At 43.2% G+C, this 21694-nt stretch overlaps 1 long non-coding RNA gene across 1 annotated transcript in view; it reads left to right on the forward strand.

Moving 5' to 3' along the window:
* The first annotated feature begins 3655 nt into the window (after positions 1-3655).
* The window catches only part of LOC128837501 (uncharacterized), a 187396-nt gene continuing 169357 nt past the window's right edge, over positions 3656-21694 (forward strand). Inside the window, exon 1 of the long non-coding RNA XR_008444952.1 lies at positions 3656-3754. This is a non-coding gene — a long non-coding RNA (uncharacterized LOC128837501). The remainder of the gene's footprint in view (positions 3755-21694) is intronic.

The raw sequence follows: 21694 nt of genomic DNA on the forward strand, positions 1-21694 counted from the left end.
CTGGGCACAGCCAGTGTCTATTCTGGCTCCAATGAAGCTCAACAATAGCCTCCATGGCTCTTTGTTTGGTCAAATCCACAGCAGCTTCTCAGCAAGCAGCATCTGACTTTCTAACAGCAACTTAGCAGCAGCTCCTGGCTTGGACAGAGCTCCCCTGACCAGGATCTTAGCTGGTCTCCAAAATAGAACCCACCACATGCTCTCTGTGCATGCCCTGGGAGTGGAAGTCTCTCTCTTCCCCAAGGCATCATGGGAGTTGTAATATCCAAGGCTGGATTGCAGCACACAGGACCCTCCTGACTGGAACACTCTGAATTAAGTTCAGAGGCCCCTTTAATAGAGGGTGCCTATACTTCTGGCTTAAAATGTCTATGTTTCTTTCCAGGACAGTTATTGAGCTGGCTAAAAATACTGCACATCAAACTCAAAATATTTCAGGAAACCACCCTCAGACAGAGTTAGTTAGTCTAAAGTAAAAGAGATTAATTTTAATGGCCTGAGCACATATGTGGGAGCCAGGAACTCCTCAGTTCTAATATCACCTCTGCCACTGAAGCACACGCGGTAGCCTTGGGCAAATTTCTTTAAAATCTCTCTACTTGAGTTTCTCCTTCTATGCAAATGTGGATAATATATAAGATATAGAGCTGTTTGTAAAACCCCTTTGAAGAAGAAAAGTGTTGTCTAAATACTAAGCATTATTACACACTGTGCTTGCCAGCATATTCAGAGAGAGAGAGAGTTTTAGTGGATTAGCAGAACTCAAAGGAACCAGAAATATAGCAGGTTTACAATGCACTGAAAGACTGCAAGAGAGAGAGGTCTCCAGATTTTTTTTCCATTCAGTATAAGCCTAAAACATGTTTTTAATTAAACATTGTTTAATTAAACGGATTCCAATATGCTTAAGAAAAGAAAAAAAATAAGCTAAATTTTAGAACAGTGATGACAGCAAGATATTCTACAGATAAAGCTGTATTATCTTATCATCTGTTTGTCTTCTTCAGTGTCCCTACCATCATAATCTGTTTGATTGTAATCCATTCCATGCCCTGATTTCACATCCTACTCTCCTTCTATCTTCTTAATTTGTCTTAAAATTATTTCACTTTACAGCTGCTATATTTTGAAGAACTCCCACATCTGCTGCCTCCAGCTTTCTGATTTCTGTTTTATTTAATGTAGCTGCTTCCAGATCATAGAGTAATACTATTAGTATGTTGATTTGATACATTTTCATTTTAGGAGCCAAACATAATGTATTTATCAGTCATAATTTCATCAATTTCTGTGCAGCACGTAGTTAAAGCATATTTCCTTTTAACTTCACCCTCAATGGAATCGTCAGCACTAATCAAGCTTCCTAAGTACGCATAAGATTTTACTTGTTCTCTGACTTCACCACTGCTACATTTCAACACTTTATCTGTTGTCTTTTTTCCAAGATGTAATTACAATGGCATTTATCAGAAGCCCAAGTCAACTACACCAATTTTCTAATGTAGCAAACAGTATAATAGTTAATTCAAACGTGTCTGCCAGTAGTACACTGTCATCTGCATAAACTAATGGGCTTAACTCTAGATCATCCAATCCAGCAGATGATAAAATACAAAAGAAAATAATGCAAGCACAACCAAGATCAGTTCCTCTATGTCTATGCATACATGCAGAGAACAGGGCAGGGCAACTCATTGAGAAAGACACAGAAACTTCCAGAACAAGTTGTTTGCAGTGTTGTAGTCATGTTGGTGCCAGGATATTAGAGAGACAAGGTGGGTGAGGTAATATTTCTTTCACCAACAGAAACTGGTCCAGTAAAAGATACGCTTTCAAATTACACAGAGTTCTTCTTCAGATTTGGGAAAGGTACTCAGAGTGTCACAGCTAAATACAAGGTGGAACAGACTGTTTAGCATAAATAGTTAACATGTGGTAAGAGACCATTCAAAGTGAAGTGGCAGTCATCGGCCAAAAAAGGAGGGGGTAGTGAGTTAGATTGTTATAATAAGCCATAAATCCATGTGTTTATTTAAACCACAATTTTTAGTGTCTAACACAGTTATGGTTTTAAGTTCCCAGGCTCATCCATTGAAGGTGTTGTGAAGATTTCCTTTGAAGATGAAGACAGAGAGGTCAGATATGGAGTGATCATTTTGTGAAAAGTGTTCACCCACGGGTGATATGATGTTTTTGTCTTTTATAATTTTTCTGGGTTAGTTCATTCGAGAGTGTATTTATTGTCTGGTTTCACCCACATATTTGTTATTGGGGCATTTATTGCATTGGATGAGGTACACCACATGTTGTAATAGGCGTGTGTAGAACCCATCAATCTTGAAAGGTGTGTTGTGGGAGGTATTGAGCTTTATAGCAGTGGAGATATGTCTGCAGGTATTACATCTGTTGTTATGGCAGCAGGGCCACCCAATTTGCCCCAGGCCCCGGACCCCGCGAGAGTTTTCAGGGGCCCCCATGAGAGTTTTCGGCGGGTCTTCAGTGGCAGGTCCTTCAGTGCCGCCGGAGTGAGTGAAGGACCTGCTGTCGAAGACGCGGAGCTCATTCCACTCCGGGTCTCCGGCAGCAATTCGGCGGCAGGGGCTCCTTCCGCTCCAGGTCTTCGGCGGCAATTCAGCAGCAGGGGTCCTTCACTCGCTCCGGGACCCGCCGCCGAAGTGCCCTGAAGACCCGGAGCAGAATGGCCGCCGCCGCCGAAGACCCCAGGCTCCCTGAATCCTCTGGGTGTCCCTGTATGGCAGTGTCTGGTGCCACTTTGAGTTGGTAGGTCCTTGTCTGTGGTGAGCTTGTTTTTGATGATGAGCTTGGCAAGGTTGTGGGGTTGTTTGTAGGCCATAAGAGGGGGCTCAGGAAAGATTTCTTCAAGATGGGGTCCCATTGAGTATGGGTTGTGATTGTTTGATGATACCTCATATGGGTTCCAGTGTGGTGTGGTAGGTGACAACTAGGGGTGTGCTGTCGAAGGAGGTTTTTTTTTCTGTATTGAAGCAGGTTCTTTCGGGATATTTAGGTGGTCCATTCCATGGTGCGATCTACTTCTCTGGTGGAGTGTCATTGTTTGGAGAAGGTGGTTTTAAGTGTATTAATGTCATTGTGAAATATATGTTAACAGGGTGTTGAAGTTACCAGACATGCTCAGTACTTGTTCTGAGGTGCTATATGAGTTTTCATTGTGGGAAACACACCTAATAGCTTGCACCTTAGTCACCCTCTGAGAGCTGAGCCAATCAGAGTGTAGACGGGGGAGGGGAGTTACAAATACAGTGGTTAAAAACAATTCTGTGGACTCAGTGGCTGATTGATGCAGGACCAAGAGATGTGTCTGCTGTGAGGGGTGGGTCCCAATCCCTGAACCACTTTGGAAACAAATAAGTGCTATTTCATCTTAATTTGCTAGGGAACCACTCAGTTCGGATAATATTTTGTCCACTGTGGAGTGTTTTATGGACCTAGAGGGACTGTCCATAAATTACCTAACACATTAGGGGGTGGGTAGGTCCTTAGTTTTGTGTATTTGTTTCAGCGTTAAAGTGATATAAGAGGGTGGGTGGGTCTTGAAAAGTCACCAAAAATGTCTTACATAATTGATGGACAGACCCAGATGGAGAGCTGGGGAGGAAGCATTTGTTAGCTGAGAGGCTACAGAAACTGTGGAATTTACATAGAGCTGTCAGCTAACTCCTCTAAACTGGGATTTTGTTTCAGTTAATGAGAGAATGAGGCAACACTTACTGAGGTGAGAGTTTGTGAATTTTTGCCTGACTTAGCTGGGCTTATGGGGAGAAGATAGTGTCCTATAGCATAACAGCATTATAGAGATCCAGAGAATGGATATTTTCTATGCTGATCCTAATCCCTGTACCACTTTGAATACAGGCTACAGACTTCTGTTTCATCAGCATCTGAGAGGCCCAGTCAGCTATTAACCGGAGGGCTGGACTTCTGCTAGTTGTGGCGATCTCTAGAATGTTTTATTTGCTGACAGGGTACTGAAATGTTTGCAAGGACTGAGATGCTGCCATTTCTCAAGCCCTGAAGAGTCCAGGTGACACACACTACATACTATGTTCACTCTATAAAGACTGAGAAATCTGTGAGAGAAGATCAGATGGGGGAATGTGTTTTGATTTTTGCAGAAGTATTGAAAATGTTATGTTGAAACCTTGTATTTGAATGTTTGTGGGGGTGGGGAGTTGAGGAAAGTCTGTTTAAGGAATATCAGTAAAATTACTCATAGTATTTCAAATACTGTTTACAACGTTTTATACTATTAACAATATGTTTTGTGTGCACTAAAAGTTGTTTTACTAAGAAATAGTACTCTCTCTTTGAAAATTGACTAAGAATTATTAATATCCATTTCTCAGGGTTTTACTTACTATAGCCCTGATGTTTAATTCTGTAAAATGCTTTCTGAAAAGTTCTGAAAAGAGAGAACTCTAGCCTATGCTTCAATAAAGAGTTATGCTGAAGTGCAGGAAGGAAGGGAATATATAGTTACACAGAATATTGCCTGACTGTCCCCCTGTCCCTGGCCTAGAAGCACAAGCGGAGCATTCTAAAGGGAACTAGATGGGTTTCTAAAGAGAGAGGAGGAAAAGGATAAATTACTTAGTGGAAATGTCAGTTAAACAGGAGAAGGTCTGATGGGCAAGTGGTTTTTGAAAGCACTAAATATAAGCAGAAGCAAGCATGACCTGCATGGGCTTCTCTAGACCACAATGAACTGGACTCCTCCTCACTCTAACTTCGATTCATAAATGATCAAACTGGCCAATATTTATTCCATTGTTTCAGGCTAAAGCTCAGCAGCATGTAAAATGTTTTCCTGTACTACATTACTCACCAAAGGAATAAAGCATTATACAGAATATGGGCCTGAATCCAATCAGAGGGACCAAGTGACAATTTAATGATGGGAGATTAGCGATGTGCTGAAAATATTCAGCTCTCCAGTTTTCTGGTGCCAAGGAGAAAAAATAAACTCTGCTGGCTCTATGTGCTGCCAAACAACTATGTATTGATATCAGTCCAGAGACTGATATCATCTCAGTAGGTACCATGAAAAATCTCAATATTTGCCACTCAGGAGTAATTACAGTACCATAGTGCCTCCTCTTCTAAGTATAGGAAGACATTGCAGATATCCAAAGGGTTTGGTTTTTCATGGGTCCCACTGTACTCTAGGAATGATCGATGATGTTTTTACAGGACACAGCTCATTTTGTTGGCTGATCACAAAGGGTGCACTTCACCCCTGTGCAGAGATACTTGGGCATCACTTAAGCTTTAGATAAACTCAATTTTGAAGATTTAAGAGGGTGCTGAGTAGTGCACAGACTCCATGCTGGCCCTCTGTGCAGGGATGACGATATTCATAATGCAAGAAAATTATCAGTTCCATATGATATTAAAAAAAAACCCTACAGTCAGACATTTATATCTATGAAGACATTTAGCAAAATAAATCGAGAACAAAGATGTCTCCTGCAATCTTTCGGGTTGAATGGTTTCTACAGTATCTCACACATACTGAAAGTGTTTGTATTATTTTCCTTGCCTCTGCGTGACCTCCTTTTCATGGCCCACTTATGAATATTTTGGTGTTTGTGCGTCTCAGCATTGCAATAAAGCCAATTTGAAGCTCCATCCTTTAGCTCTCTGTGATAGAGCGATTCACAGGCTAGTTATTTTCATATACTTACTTTCTTACTGCCCCAGATCAGTGAAGCAGTAAATAGAAAGAAAAAAAGGCAGCTCTCTTTAAAGAGCATCAGTTCAGTGGTGCAAGAAATAGAAAGCAACTCCCCAAAGGAACATATGCATTCTTAGCAAATTCTACCAGCAAATGATAATCATCCAGCTAATTATATTTAATTGCTCACTGTATCAAAACAATAAATAATGTGGGAGTCCAGTACTGCTTGTTGGAGATTGTGACTTGATGTAAATATGAGGAAGACAAACAAAAAAATAAAAACATGAGCCGCTCGCTAAAAAAAAAAGGGGTTGGGTGTTAATTAAGGCAATGTTTGCTAAGCTGTATTTAGGGGTCTCTCAGGAATTCCATGTTAAATCCCTTATTTTAGGAGTTTGTGAAAACAGCCATAAGTGTCCTCTTCATTCAGAAACATTGCATACAAGTACTTAAGCATGTAAATATATCAAAGTGGGAGAGGAATTATTTAGACTAATACAAAAGGATGTAAATAGGAATAGTGGGGTGAAATCAATCAAAAAGCAAATGTAGGCTTATAGGAAAAAATGTCCTCATATTGTACACTGTTAGTTTCCGTGGGGAAGTGATGGAAGTCCCATTGCTTATACATTTAAAACAGGATTAGACCAAACCCTTGAGACACACGGGACAATACTGAATAGATAAAAAGTTGGATTTCAGTGATTTTCAGTAATTGGTCTTTTCCAGTTGTATGATTCCATAGAAGGCATCAGCCCAGGAGAACATGGATTATTTCATTTATTATAACATTTTCACAACATTCTATTTGGCTGATTTGAACAAAATTTAGAAGTGCATCCATTTTTGAACCTTTTGGTTTTGACTTCATAAATCCAAAATGCCTTCATATTTTTTATATTTTGCAGGCTGATAATCATTAATATTTCCTCTTTCACACAGTTCTTCAAGTCTAAAATGGTAGAATTACTGGCATTTGCAAACAGTCTACTGCACATGCACAGGAATTTTTAAATATGCATATTATTGTTTGTTAATTAGCAAAAATCATGTCCTTGACTCAAGAACTTTGCAGACTCATTTAAACCAAGGAAAAAGATATCAACCCCAAATAGATGGTGTCCTCTTCTGAGTTAGAACTGGTACAAGTACTTGTTAAAGGTAACTTTTTAAGACTTTGCAGAAAAGGTATCTTTTGAGGAGGGATTTGAAGGAGCAACTGGATGTTATTTCTCATAAGAAGAACACTGTTTCACTTTCCCAAAGCTAAGGAAGTTTATAAGCAAAATTGATTGGGAAGAGAAATTCAGACAGAAAAATGTGACTAAAACTGAAGAGTTAATTAAGAAAAGTTTATTAAATGGCCAAAAAGACCTGATTCCACAATCAAGAAGAAGGACAACTTTGGCTAAAAGCCCAACCTATTTCACTGGTAAAGTGAAGGCAGCAATTAGAAATTTAAAAGCAATATAGAACAAATGCATAAGGGGGATCTAGACAGGAATCAATATAAATTAGAATTTATGAAGTGCAAAAAAATTGATAAGGGAAGCTAAAGATATCAGAAAGAAATCCATACCTTGCAGGGCTAAGGACAATAGGGAGGGTGTTTTTGCCCCAACATATTAGGAGCACAATAAATCCTAGCAATGTATAGGTCCATTACTAGATGGAGATAGTAATGATGCAAAAAAGGCAGAAGTGCTCAATAAATATTTCTATTCTGTATTTGGAAAGAAGCATGAGAATGTACAAGTATCATATGAGAATGATGAAGTACTTTTCAGTCCATTAGTAACTAAGGAGGATGTTAGACAACATCTACTAAGGTTAAAGATTTTTAAAATCAACAATCCCAGAAAACTTGCACTCAATAATCCTAAAAAAGTTGGCTGAGGAGATCTCTGGATGACTGATGTTAATTTTTAATAAATCTTGGAATACCAGGGAAATTCCAGAAACTGGAAGAATGTTTGTGATGTGTCAATATTCAAAAAGGGCAAGCAGGATGACATAGGTAACTATAGGCCTAATATCAGTCCCAGGCAATATAATAGAAAAGCTGATACAAAATTCAGCTGACAAAGAATTAAAGGATAGGAATATAATTAATACCAGTCAGTAACATGCTTTTATGGAGAATAAATGTTGTCGACAAATGTTATTTTATTCTTTCTTGAGATGACAACGTTGGTTGATAAAGGTCGTTGTGTAGATGAGTATGGGTTTTTGTTGGGAGGAAAGATGGGGAGACGTGAAGGAGAAGTGGGGATGGATTCTACCAGTCCCACTGAAGTAACAGGATAGAGGGGGTGTGGCCTTCACACCTCAGATTTACAGGACCTGGGGCCATTCATGCCAGTGGGGGTCTTCTCAAGAACAACTCTGCTGGGTAGTTTGGGGGTGGGTTATCCCAGTTAGGTAATATTTGTAAATAAAGTTGCCACCTCTGCATTTAACTGTACTATGGTATATTCATCTCATTATTTCCAGGTCCACATCAAATTATATTTTTGGCCAAATATTTTTTTTCAAAAAGTGTCTGGTTTCCAGGGAAATTTTGGATTTTCCATTGAGAAAGTGAACACTCAAAACCCAAAATGTTTTAGGGTTGTGGATGTAAACCTAAATATTTCAATTTGGATATACTGCTATGGTGCCTCATGGGATTTGTAGTTCCACTGTCTCAAATCCCCACTCTTCTCTGAGGGCCAGATTCCCTGGCCAGATTTTATCTACCATAATGTACTACAGCTATTGGACTCCCATGCTGCGCCATCTCCCTTCACCAAGAGGAGAGACTGCAGTGCATCATGGGAGATGTAGTCTGACAAGGGAGGCTGGTCTTTAAAGGAGAATGGAAGTATTAGGCACCCAAACAACAATTTCCATGAAGCACTGTGGCAGCATTTCCAAATTGAAATATGCATATTTGGGAATGAAATACTCCAACCTTTGATTTTCTGATGAAAAATTAAAAATTTTCCATTTTCCAACAAACCCTATTTATTTTATCATGGTTATTATCTTGTATCTTCTTAGCGGTTTATAAGAAATCTTAGGGTTTCTATGGTTTTATAAGTGCCCATCACTGTAGTGTCTGAGAACCATGTATATCAACAGTTGTTCTTTATCCAAAAGAGTTAATTGAAGTCAGTGGAGTTACACACCTGGGATGAATTTGGCCCATGATGTTATGTGCACCTGATGTTTAAAACTAATTTTCTGAGGCAAGGTAATAAATTGTATTTCATAGCATGTATTTCGTAACCTTTGCCACACTAGGTTAGTAAGAGCTACCCTCCAAAAGCATTTGTTGATGCTCAATATAATCTATACAAGATTTTAATCAAGTCCAAACACAGTGTATTTAATGACAAGTGCTCCTGTCAGAATAGATTCAAAGCTAATGTAGTAAGTCCACGCAATAAATGAGGTGTGATTTCACAACTGATGAGCAGCTGTTCAAATACCCCATGTGCTGAGAGCCCCAGCACATGTGCTGCCTTGCCAAAAAGTGAAATGATGATGTAATGGGATTTAATATAAAATCACCAAGGCCAAGATTTTGAGCAGAAAGTATTTGACCAGCTCCCAGGGTTTCACTTTCAATGTACTAAATATTAAAAAATAAAATATAATGAACACTATTTGTAACTGTAAAATAGTAAATGATAAACACTATAATATCATTTGTGTTTATTGAAATGTCCTTTGACTCTAGAAACCTCAGATGCTTTATGGATATATGGATCTCCATATATCCATAAAGCATCTGAGGTTATGGGTTTATCTCTGTTGTCCTCCTCTTTCATCAAATGCCAAGCACATTGACAATTCTCTTGTGTGTAAAGATTATTTTCCATGCCAAAAACTAGAGGCAAAGTTTGAGAAATCAAGCTCTGAAAGGTCAGGAAATTCCCACAGTTAAGGATGAGTTCAGATAAACATATAACCAAGCTTTGGGGTTCACCCAGCAGCAGCAGCTTCCTCTGATCGATCACCAAAGAAACCCATTATAAGGTTTTCAACAGAAACCGCTTGAAATTAATATCAAGCTATCGCAACTGTTAAGAAGAAAAACTTTGCTCAAGCACCATATGGACTGTATTTCACCCAACAGTGTGAATCCATGATGGAAAAGGTTGGGATGCATCAACAAATCCAGTGCAAAATGAAATAAAAAGAAGTCCTAAAACATTCGCTCTGCTCTTTACTTTGCCTATGTTCATACTAGGGTTGCCAACTTTCTAATCACGCAAAACTGAACACCCTAGCCCCGCCCCCTCCCCTGAGGGCCTGTCCATGCCCCAGCCTTTCCCAAAGGCCCCGCCCCTGCTCACTACATTTCCTCTCCCTCGGTGGCTCGCTCTCCTCCACCCTCACTCACTTTCACTGGGCTGGCGCAGGCATTTGGGATGCAGGAGGGGGCTCCAGACTGGGGGATGGGGCCAAGGGATTCAGAATATGGGAAAAAGAAGAACAGGAGTATACGGACTAACACGGCTGTTACTCTGAAACTTGAGAATATGGGAAGGGGCTGTGGGTTGAGGCAAGGGGTTGGAGTGTGGGAGGGGGTAGTAGCTCTGGGGTGGGGAGGTGGGCTCTGTGGTGGGGCTAGGAATGAGGCATTCGGGGTGCAGGAGGGGGCTCCAGGCTAGGGTGGAGCCAAGGTATTCGGAGTGCATGAGGAAGCTCTGGGTGGGGCAGGTGATTGTGGTGCAGGGGTGCTGAAGGTTCCAGCTGGGGGTGCAGGTTCTGGGGTGGGGCCTGGGATGAAGGGTTTGGGGGGGCTCCGGGCTGAAGGGGGCTCCAGGCTCAGGGCTGGGGCAAGGGGTTGGGGCACAGGCGTACCTCAGGTAGCTCTCAGTCAGCTGCACAGCAGGGCTAAGGCAGGCTCACTGCCTGTCCTGGCTCCACGCTGCGCCCCAGAAGCAGAAAGCAGGTCCGGCTCCTAGGCTCCTCCCCCAGCTCCCACTGGCTGCAGTTCCTGGCTCAGGGTGGGGGAAGTGCGGGTAGCCTCGTGTCCCCCACACATACACCTAGGAGTCAGAGCTGCTTCCAGGGCACAGTGCATTGCCAGGACTGGTAGGGACTAGCCTGCCTTAGCCCCTCAGCACTGCCGACTGTTAATTGCCTGGTCAGCTGTGCTGACGGGAGCCACCAGGGTCCCTTTTAAACTGGGTGTGCCGGTCGAAAACCGGACGCCTGGCAAGTTTCAGAGTAACAGCCGTGTTAGTCTGTATCCGCAAAAAGAAGAACCAGGAGTACTTGTGGCAACTTAGAGACTAACAAATTTATTAGAGCATAAGCTTTCGGCTGTAGTCCACGAAAGCTTATGCTCTAATAAATTTGTTAGTCTCTAAGGTGCCACAAGTACTCCTGTTCTTCTTTTTGCGGACGCCTGGCAACTCTCGTTCATACCTGCCAAGGCCAAAATATGTGACAGAGGCCCAAAACAAGGGACACCAAAACATTCCTGATAGAAATTTGAAAGGATGCAAGAGTCATCCCATTAATATAAAAGCCTCATTTTGTAACTTTAGTTTCATGATTCTTTAGTTCTAATGTAAATACATTCCAACAATAAAAGTGAGGGGAAGCCAAATTGGTGTGTTACATAGGTAAACTTGGTACAAACATGAGCAATGTCCCTGGAAGTGAGAGACATCTGAGAGATATGGATTCATTAACAGCTAGAGAAAGATGGTGTCTTAAATAACAGCTGAAGAATATATTATATAGGAAATGCAGCTTCAGTGGACAAGACCTCCACATCCCACATAAGATAGGACTATATGCAGAGTGTCCTCTGCTAACTATGAACTCATATTCCATCCATACTCAGAGCAGCATTCAGCTACAGTGTTTGTCTGACTTGTTTATGCAAGCTTGGGGAGAATCATACATTGATTTGCTTTTGACCTTAACTTCGCCAGCATTCCATGTGACATTACCCAACACACTATAAGATCAGTTTTGTGTCCTCTTGCCTCGCTGATGTATATCGCAGGATGGAAGCATGCCACGTAAGTCAAACTTTTCCAATGCAGGGGAATGCTGGCATTAGAGAGAGTGTTTTCTAGTGGTTAGAGTACAGGCCTAGCAGTCAAGATACACATGGTCTGTTCTCATCTCTCCCACTGACTTGCTATGTGACTTTTGGCAAGTCACATAACCTTCCTGTTCATTGGTTTCCTCATCTGTAAAAGAGAGACAATAAAAAATATCCACCTCAAGGGATCTCATTAGGCTAAATTCACTAAAGTAGACTGTTCTGAGACCCTCAGATAAAAGGCCTGGTAGAAGTGCAAATATTATATAGCCAGGTCATGCCTCCAAGATCCACAAGAGGGAGAAGGGTCGGGGACAGAGTGGGGAACCCCTCGTAGTGTGGTTGCATTGCAGCCATGCAGCCAGAGAGTCAGAGAGGGAAGAAGTTACAGTGGGTGCACCAGGCCTCTGCACAGACAGCCCATGCCTCCTATAGATCCCCAGTTTGGGGAGCTCATTTTCACGTAGAATCCTCCGCGGGCTTTCCTCCCCCATTACTCTCCCCCAGGTGTTTTATTCTGGGAAAGGGTGATTCATCCCATTATGGTTATTTATTTGTAACTAGGAGCCCAATTATGGACTTAATTTTTCAGAGATCCTGAGCACATGCATCTTCCATCAAGACAGGGAGGTGCCAGATCATCACCCGTTCCAGCTCCTACTCAGCTGGGGCCACCTCCTACCTTTGTCAGGCAGCTGCAGCTCCCAACCCTGAATCCGCATGCAAGTCCCTCCTGACCCAGGCTGGGAAGTGAGGGGAAGGAGAAAAGAGGTGAGCAACAGGGGGGAGGGGGAAATAGGAGAAGTGGACAGGGGCAGGGCCTTGAGAAGAGGTGGAGCAGGGGTGGGGGATCGGGGGAAGAGGTGGGGTAGGGGCGGGGCTTTGGGGGAAATAGGTGGCACAGGGATGGAGCCTCAGGGGGGGAAAGGCAGGGCAGGAGAGGTTCCGGCATTCCTGCTGGAGTGTCCAGTTTTTAAATATTACCAAATTGGCAACCCTACTGCTTAAGTTCCCTTCAGAGCAGGGACTGTCTCTCACTGTGTATTGTACAGAGCCGAGAACACTCTCTGTTGGAGCCTCTAGGTGCTATTGGAATAAAAACAGTTGATCAGCATCATCTATTGGAATAAAAATAATGAATGATGATCATGACAAACTAAAGTACACAGTTTGCTTTTCAATAAAATTATTTTTCTCCATATTTTTTCTTGTCCTGTTGCATATTTGTAGGAGGGCATTCTTTTAAACTGTATCATCGCAGTGGCTATATGGCATAAATGCCAATCCAAGGCCTCAAGAAAATATCACTACTTCTTTGAAGAGAGAGCCCTTTGAAACAAGCCTGATGCAGCCTCTCAGGCACGACTGAGTCTGAATTTATAATGTTGTATGTTGTTTTGGTGGTTTTTATTCTTTATCTTTTTCTCTGCAGGATTGTCTGCATTCTTCTTTATTTCCTGATTGTGGCCAACTATCTGTTTTCATAGCAGTTTACATGATTACTGAAATGTCATGAACGAGAGAGTAAATCCTTAACAGACATATTCTGTTAAGGCTTGTAGGAATCATACACCAGTAATCCTGGTGATTATTGGCAATTGGAGCAGAACATTAGAAACATCAAAAGGAATTTAACTTTAGCTTATTGGAGTTTGCTCTCTCTTTTTTAAGCCTTCACTGGGTCAGCCTGTTATTTTTTCTTTGTTATTTTAGATTGCAATCTTCCAAAATAACACGATTGGCTTTATTGCTTTTTTCTATTAGAATAATTTCCTCTCTCTCATCAGAAAATTCATTATTTAACTCTGCAAAGCAGCTCCCAAGTAAACTACATGATTTTCTTGGGAGGGATGATTATTTTTTTAATTTCTACATTCCTTGGCATCTTACCATGTGATAAACCGTTAGCATAAAAATCCTGCCAGCTATAATTTGGTCTCAGTTATACCAGTGTGCTGTATATCCAGTGACTCTGCTGATATTTACACCATTGTGGTTGAAATCAGAATCTGTACACGTAAACATAACATTATCGGTCATACTGATGATGATTAATTTTAGTCTCAAAAGGATTAATAAACACAGCAGAATAAGGATGACAGGGGAAAGCATAGTTTAGGGATTAGAATATAACACTGAAATTTAGGTGTCTGGGGGTCAGGCAGAGTCTCTCTCATTGGCTCAATATATGACCTCGGCCAAGACACGTGAGGCTATATTTTCAAGTGGGCAGCACCCATAATTGAAGCCAGATTTTTAAAAGACTTCAGCTCTGGTGTACGCACCCAATTAAGGACCAGATTGCACCCAGTAACTCCCATTGTGATGCTTATGGTCAGATTTCAAAACAGTTCAGTCCCTGAGCTCCTTTAAAAACGTGGCCACTTATTTCAGGTGCCTGCATTGGGTGCTTTGCTCCTCCGAAAATTGAGCCCTGCTTGTGGGTGCTGAGCTCTTTTGAAAGTCAGGCCCCTAATCGCTCCATGTTTCGGCTTCTCCACTCCACAAGAGGGGTACAGACCTACCACATTAGGGGTTGTTCACAGAAGTAAAAAATATACGCCCTGGGAATCTGTCATAGCAGGTGAGGAACTGAACAAAGATTGTCAGCCCTTACATCTGTTGGTCTCGCTTGTCTGCTGTGTCTTTCTAGCTACTTATTCTAGCTAACCTGTTTATCTTAGTGTTGCTTTCAATAGGAGGCAAACCAATCTTGTGAAGCATCTTGTCAGTTACATGTCTGGGCAAGGTGTTTACATGTAGCAGACATTTTTTTAATAACAGTTATGATTGCCGTATGTTTCAAATGTTCACTCCTTTCCTGTGTTATTTTTACATTAGGGCAGTACAGTTGTCAGGCAGATAACTACTAATATCTGTGATGCTGCCACAGCCATCTGACTCAGTGCTAATCAGACATAGATCTCCGTAATGTTACCCTCCATCATATGAAAACTGGATATAGTGAGGAGTCAACGCACTATTCTAATTATACACTGATTTCCCTTTGTCTCAAGTAGAAAGCAGCTTAAGGGCAGTTGACCCATTGATCTTGTTACAGCTGTATTATTTTGTGATACCTGTATTTAATGAAGCAATGAGACAACTATGACAATGATATGGACCAAAAAACTACTGTAAAGTGTGTATTTCCAGGGGCAGATGAAACAAAACAGGGATATCAGGAAAGGACTTCAGCTCTGCATTGTGGAGAATGGAAGAATCTGAATGTTATGGAATCATATAAGGGCCTTCTCCCAGGAATTAATTAAACACAAGCCAAACCTTGTTTGAGGATCCAAAAGTTCGGTTAATTTTTTTTACTATTGTATTTTGTTTTCACTCACCTTCATATTTCCTGGTTCCAGTTTGGACCAGATCCAGGAGTGCTGAAATTCTGAGAAAATAAAGTCTATTATTTTGGTGTAACTGTTCTGACCAGATAAAAAAAATATGACCCAGAAACCTCACAAGACAAGTCTGTTCTAGAGAGATTTCTAGGTCAGTTCTGCAAACTCCAAGAGGAAACTCCAAGATAAACATCCATCAAGGTTCAACTTTTTTCAGATGTTCCTGTATTCAGGCACTGCCCTCAGACATTATGGACCCATAGTTTACAGAAATAATGCACTCCCTGGGCAAGAGCCATAACTTTGTTGCATGACCTCATATTTAAAGATCTTTACATCTCTGCCGTGGGATGTCCATAATTTAAAAATAAACATCATAGTAGACTCAGAGACAACAGTGGCAGATTTTATTTCTACTATTATGGTTCCCTCATGCTCATCCATCTCTGTCATGAGATAACATTCAGCAACAGACACTGGGTACAAGACTCCCATTAAATCCTTCAACTCACTTTGGAAGTCAGGAGCCCACATTTTCCCATTCTAGTAGTGGGGATTGTACTGAATGAGGTAAGAAGTAAAATAGGCTCACCTTTGCAAATAATTTTTTGTGGCAATTGGCATTCAACTTGGGGCTCTGGGGAATTATTGTCATTATTTAGATGGAAGCAAAACTTGGAAGTCAAAGATATAATAATTTACCTTGGGATATAGAAACCTAATCAGATGCCGGCACATTTCAAATATCTGTTGTAAAAATAGAGCTGCTTGAAAACTATTATTAATCTTTCACTGATTTCCCCCCCATTTTTCACTGAAAATATTTTCAATCTAAAATGTTCTGACCAGCTCCAGTTTAAAGTTCAGATAATGGAGTGATCGCTGGAAAGATGATGAGTGTTCTGAGCTGGAGTGGGTTGAACTCATTTGGATCAATAATAGCCAATCAGAAACCTCACTCAAAATACAATTTGCACTCAAACTGAACCTTCTATGCTGTTGTAGCTATCAAATAGGAAGGTTACCTTATAGTAATTGGAGTTCTTTGAGATGTGTGGTCCCTATGGGCATTCTTCATGGGTTTGAGCACACTCCATGTGCCCAGGCCAGAAATTCTTCTATAGCAGTGCCCCTGGGTCCATGTCCATACCATTTATCTCCTTATACATCCATCTACGGACATAAAGGAAGGTGTGCACTAACTAGGGTGACCAGACGTCCCGATTTTATCGGGACCGTCCCGATATTTCCTTGTTTGTCCCGCGTCCCGACCGACATGCGGTCGGGACACTGGACAAACAAGGAAATGCCCCGGAGCCTAGAGCCCGGAAGTGCTCGCGCCCCCCCCCCTGCCCCGACTCCGCCCCCTCCTCCCCCGATTGGCTCCCTCCCCGAATCCCCGCCTCTTTCCCGGGCTCACCATTCCCCCTCCCTCCGCAAGCGCTGGAGGGAGGCCCAGGAGACGCAGGGGAAGCGCAGGGCCGGGGTGAGTAACAGTCCGGCCTGGCCCCGAGCAGGCAGGACTCAGTCGGGTGGTAGGGCGAGGAGGGGGGCGGCCCGCGGGGCCAGGCGGCGGCTGTTCTCACCCCCGGGCAGCGGGACTCGGGAGCAGCTGCTGCTGCAGCTCCCACTGCCGCGGGGGAGGAAGTGGCCATGGCGCTCCGCGGCTCTAGCGCCTCCGAACCCCCCGAGCCGGGGCCTGCTGCGGGGACCCAGCAGCGCGTACACTGGGCCCAGCCCCTGGCCAGTCGCATCTGGGCTGCTGCCCAGCTGGTGAAATCCTGCGGCGGACCCGGGGCGGAGGCATCGGCAGCCCAGCCCCGTTCGTTCCCCTGCGGGACCCGAGCGGGACGGGGGGGCTGGGGCCTGCTGCCCCCACTCCGGGGCCGCCGCGGGATTGCACCAGCTGGGCAGCAGCCCAGACACGACCGGCCAGGGGCTGGGCCCAGCGTGCGCGCTGCTGGGTCCCCGCAGCAGGCCCCGGCTCGGGGGGTTCGGGGGCGCCAGAGCTGCAGCCGCCAAGCGCCATGGCCGCTTCCTCCCCCGCGGCAGTGGGAGCTGCAGCAGCGGCTGCTCCCGAGTCCCGCTGGCCGGGGGTGAGAACAGCCGCCGCCTGGCCCCGCGGGCCGCCCCCCTCCTCGCCCTACCACCCAACTGAGTCCTGCCTGCAAGGGACCAGGCCGGACTGTTACTCACCCCGGCCCCGCGCTTCCCCTGAGTCTCCCGGGCCTCCCTCCAGCGCTTGCGGAGGAAGGGTTTTTTTTTTTGGCCCCGCCCCCCGCCACGCCCCCCCACGTCACGCTCCCCCCCCCCCCCCCGCGTCCCGATATTTGTCTTTGGTGATCTGGTCACCCTAGCACTAACTGCTTGCCCTCCAATTCTGACCTTGTGAATCAGGTTGACACGAGCAGAGGGGAAGGAGGGCGGGTCACGAATAGCCAAAGGGACCACACATCTCAAAGAACTCCAGTCAATATAATGTAAGTAATGTTCCTTTCTTCTTCAAGTGCTGATCTCTCCACTAATCTCCAAGCAGGGAATTCCCTGTAAGAAGGCTACTTATGCTGCTTGAGCTCTTGGAAAATGAGCCCTGACAGTTTGAGAATAGAGTGTTCATAATGGCAGACTATAGGGAGATTCAAGAGGATATCCCCTTAGAGAATCATCGGGAAGAGATAGCTTTCCTTTTCATTCTCTCGTGATAGTAACAAACAACCTGGGGGACTTCCAAAGGGTGCCATTCCTTGCAGATAGAAGGCAAGAGCCCTTTGCACATCTAATTAATGGAGTCTTGCATCCTCCATGCCTTGGTGAGATTTACTGGCAGGTATACAGCACTGGCTAATGTGAAACTCAGAAGGCACCCTAGGTATGAACTTAGGATGTAGGCATCTTTGTGAAAAATTGTGTAAGTTGGGGCTGCCATAAAGGCTCCAAGTTTCCCTACCCTTCTGGCAGAGGTAATAGCCATCAGAAAGGCTTCTTTCAAAGTCATGTTCAGAAGGGAACAAGAGGCTAAGGGTTCAAAAGGTGGTCCCATGAGGACAGAAAGGGTGATGTTCAGGTCCCACGCAGGTTCTGGTTTTGAAACTGGAGGAATTGTCCTTATTATGCCCTTCAGGAAGTTTGTAGTAGTGGGATGAGTAAAAAACAAGCAGCCTTCTACTGGGGGATGGGGGCACAAAGTTCTAATAGCTGCCAAATGCACCCACGGGGAGCTGATCAACAACTGCATGTCTTTAGCAATACAAGATATACCAGTGTGAGAGGCATAGCTGACACCTCAGCCGATAAGTAAGGCACCAAAAGGAAAATTGTTTCCATTTAGTGGAGTAGCATTTTTATGTAAACAACAAGGAGTCTGGTGGCACCTTAAAGTCTAACAGATTTATTTGGGCATAAGCTTTCGTGGGTAAAAAAACCACTTCTTCAGATGCATGGAGTGAAAATTACACATGCAGGCATTATATACTGACACATGAAGAAAAGGGAGTTACCTCACAATGTCCTGGACATTCTATAACAGATTTAAAAGTAGCCATACTTGAATAAAAAAAACTTCAGAAACAGACTTCAAAGAGAAACTGCAGAACTAAAATTCATTTGCAAATTTAATACCATTAATTTAGGCTTGAATAGGGACTGGGAGTGGGAGTGACTGGCTCATTACAAAAGCAGCTTTGCCTCTCCTGGAATTCACACCTCCTCATCAATTTTTGGGAGTGGACTACATCCACCCTGATCAAATTGGCCCTGTCAACACTGGTTCTCCACCTGTGAGATAACTCCCTTCTCTTCATGTGTCAGTATATAATGCCTGCATGTGTAATTTTCACTCCATGCATCTGAAGAAATGTTTTTTTACCCATGAAAGCTTATGCCCAAATAAATCTGTTAGTCTTTAAGGTGCCACCGGACTCCTTGTTGTTTTTGTGGATACAGACTACCATGGCTACCCCGATACTTGATTTTCATGTAGTGGGTTTCCTGCTGTGCTGGAGGATGGCTTGAACTCCCTGAGAGCAAGCTTGCTCTGTGCCCATTGTCCATCCAAAGGCTGTGCTGCCAGATGTAGGGAGACTAGATTCCTGTGGTTTACCCTGCCCCCAGAATAGCTATGGCTAACTGTAGTATGAAGGTGAACCAGAATTGCTTTGCCCACTAGGGTGCTATGATGATCACTACTGTCATTCTGTCGAGTTTGATCTCCCTGAGTATCAGAGGAAGCAGATGGATGAGAGGAAAGGCATGCATCAGTGTTTCTGACCACCATACCAAGCAGGTTGAGTACTTGGGCACTCCGTGAATAATAGGTCAGGAACTTTTTGTTGTATTGGGATGCAAACAGGGCCGGCTCCATGGTTTTGGCCTCCCCAAGCAGCCAAAAAAAAAAAAAAAAGCCACGATCGCCATCTCGATCTGCAGCGGCAATTCGGCGGGAGGTCCTTCACTCTGAGTGGGAGTGAGGGACCGTCCGCCGAATTGCCGCCAAATAGCTGTACCTGCCACCCCTCTCCGGAGTGGCTGCCCCAAGCACCTGCTTGCCAAGCTGGTGCCTGGAGCCGGCCGTGGGTGCAAAGAGTCCCAAGACGAGAGGCCCATTGCTAGAAGATGTGCTGTGCTATTTATGGGAGAAGTTCCCACCGGTGGTCCTGGTGTAAATGCCTGCACAGGCTGTCTGCCTGGGAATTCATTACTCCTGGGATGTGCACAGCTGAGAGTGATCAGATGCCTGATGTGCCAGTTCTCTGCAGAGTGGGAGAGATCTCGCTCCTCCATGATAGTTTATACAAAATATGGTGGTCATATTGTCTGACCTGACCTGGACGTGAGTGGACCAAACGATGGGCAGGAATGTCTTGCATGCTTTGAGAGCTGCTCAAAGCTCAAGTAAGTTGCTGTGCACAGCCTGGATTCGTGAGGGAACTAGGAGCTTTCGTTTGTATGGGCATTGAGATGCACTCCTCATTCTAGTAGGGAGATGTCCATGATAAATACCTTTGTAGCTGGTGTGAAAATGAAGGCGGCCCCTACCCATACTGTGTCTTTGTTTTCGCACCAGGTGAATGATCTCACCAGGTACTGTGGAAGAGAGACCTTCTTGTTCAGAGATTGTTACATCAATTTACACAAGTTGAAAATTCTGGCCTGTAATTTCTATGATTCTATGTTATTGTTTTTTGGCTTTGCATCAGAGAAAGAATCGAAGGGTGAGAAGTTGGTAAAGTCAACCATTGCACTGTGTGCAAACCACAATCCAGCTCTCTATGCCCAACGGTGTATGTTAGAGCAGAGGTCAGGGAGCTACCAGCATGCTTGTCAGCACAGAAAACTTAGTTGGCTGAAGGAAAGGGCAGCTACTGAACTACTTTACATCTGTATTTATTATTAAACAGGCACACAACAACTCTTGTGAGGAAAAGGAGCCTGCAGCAACTATATTCTCCAGCAGAAATATCAGCACAGTAGCATGAGGCCTTCTAATAAAGAGCATGGAGGGCTGTGGGGAAAAATAAATAAGAGGTTGAAAACATAAAGAAACGAAATACCTTCTCTCTGTGCTTTAGGATAGAGATTTTCATTTACACTGGATTTGACCTTCTGAGAACATTTTTAGTGGCCTTAGAGCAAAAAGAGTAATGTTCACTTGAACAGCCAAAACAAGAACACTGCTTATATTGAATTGAAAAAAAATACATTCTTTAGCTGGCTCCTTGGCACAGGTGAATCTGATCTAGCCAGTTAACAGCAGGAGAAAATGAAACCCGGTAAAATCGACTATGAGAGTTGAAGTTTTGAATGTGCTAATTTTCCTCCATACTTTGTATGAATGTTATCAGCGTCCCAGCCACCAATTAATTCAATCCTTTCTACAAAAACCTAGAAAATATTTCCTAAAATTAAACAAACAAAAATCTTTTATAAAACAATCCCTTGATGGGTCTCTGCAGAGTTCAGAAACCAAACATGACAAAATTGTGTTGTGCCTCACTACAAAGTGAAACTAACAAAAAAGAGACGTGAAAGTAACCAGCTTAGTTTCAGTGACCAAGCTGCATGAAACGACAAAAGGCAAATACACTGTTGCCAATTCTCACTATTTTTCTGGGAGTGTTGTGACATAGCATGTTTTAATTAAAGTCTTCTGGAGACAAGTAATTATGTGAGAATCTCAGCTTTCATAGGTAAAAGAGTAAGTTTCTATCCCTCACACAATTCTGTGAAAACTCTGAGAAAACCTTGAACACATGACCTACGGGCACCCTAAAGGCTCAAAAATCAGGAGTCAAAGAAAACTAAATTAAAATTTATTATTTTTTAAAGCTGATGATTTTTAAATTGTCTTATAGTTTGGGGGGGCCTTACTCCTCCTTTTTCAATGTCCAAAGTTGGCATCACTGAAAATAAAAGTTTAAAATTCTCTTCCAGTTTTAATAATCTAGGTTGTTTGTAACACAAGCATGGGCATAATTTTCAAAAATTATCTGGCTTTTTCTGCCACTTGAACTAGATGTAATTGTAAGAAAGTCAATGGAGTTATAATGCTGTAACAGTTATGCCAGTTTACATTGG

The sequence above is a fragment of the Malaclemys terrapin genome, chromosome 4 (genome assembly GCF_027887155.1).
Source record: "Malaclemys terrapin pileata isolate rMalTer1 chromosome 4, rMalTer1.hap1, whole genome shotgun sequence".
Taxonomy (NCBI): Eukaryota; Metazoa; Chordata; order Testudines; family Emydidae; genus Malaclemys; species Malaclemys terrapin.